General features: G+C 45.0%; 1 protein-coding gene across 1 annotated transcript in view; it reads right to left on the bottom strand.

Annotated features, from left to right (window-relative positions):
• Positions 1 to 872, bottom strand: part of PAX7 (paired box 7) — a gene marked incomplete at its 5' end in the record, with an annotated part of 151422 nt that overhangs the window by 2706 nt on the left and 147844 nt on the right. The gene's annotated exons all lie outside the window — the stretch shown is intronic.

The following is an 872-nucleotide window of genomic DNA, read 5'->3' as shown; positions in this document are numbered from 1 at the left end:
ATATGGTATATTATATAATATATATTGTATATTATATATAACATTAATTTTTAATATAATATATATTATATTATAGATATATATAACATTGTATATATACCATGATATTATATAATTTATATTAATGATATACCACTAATTACATGATATTAAATACACCATGACATTATAAATAATCCAAATGATACTTTGTGTTATGCAATTAATGTATTTCATCACCTAAAAATAGTTTTTGATGCTCTTGTGCCGCATCAGAGAGGGAAGGAGCACCTGATCTGAATAAATGACCCCGCGGGGTCACCTCACGCCGACGGGCGTTAAAACTGAATTTGAAGGGAAGTGAAGAACCCAAAAAAAAGGAGGAGCAACTGGAATTATCTGCGAAGCACAACAGGCACCGGGAAAGGCAGGAAAACATGTCCTTATTCCAAGGTCAACTGCACGTCAGGGGCTGCTCGGGGCAGCGCTAATTACCGAGAGCTCGTCACCACCGGGGTGACAGAAACGGGCGCGGGGGGCCCGGGGAACGACACAAACCGTGCGAGCACAGATTCCTGCAGCAAAGCCAGACAAACGCTCCTTTCTCCTTCCCCCTCTCCGCCGAGCGCTGCTCGCCCCCTTATTTTATTTTTTACACACATGGGTGTGACTAACGCCTCGCCCAAGGGAATCTTTATTGGAAATACATGGTATCGGAATTTGTTTAAGATTTTTATCAATAGCACGTGTGTCCAGCCCCGCATCCAGAAGCGAGGGGAAGGTCGGGGGGTCACAGATCAAACTCCCGACAAACAAAAAGGGGCGGGGCGGGGGGGCCGCTATTGATCCCGTCTGCCGCCCCAGCCGGTTCTCCTTGAGGCCGCGCGGTAAGG

Source organism: Geospiza fortis, unplaced genomic scaffold, assembly GCF_000277835.1.
Source record: "Geospiza fortis unplaced genomic scaffold, GeoFor_1.0 scaffold4, whole genome shotgun sequence".
NCBI lineage: Eukaryota > Metazoa > Chordata > Aves > Passeriformes > Thraupidae > Geospiza > Geospiza fortis.
The sequence above is the reverse complement of the archived record's forward strand: the minus strand, read 5'-3'. Positions and strand labels throughout refer to the sequence as shown.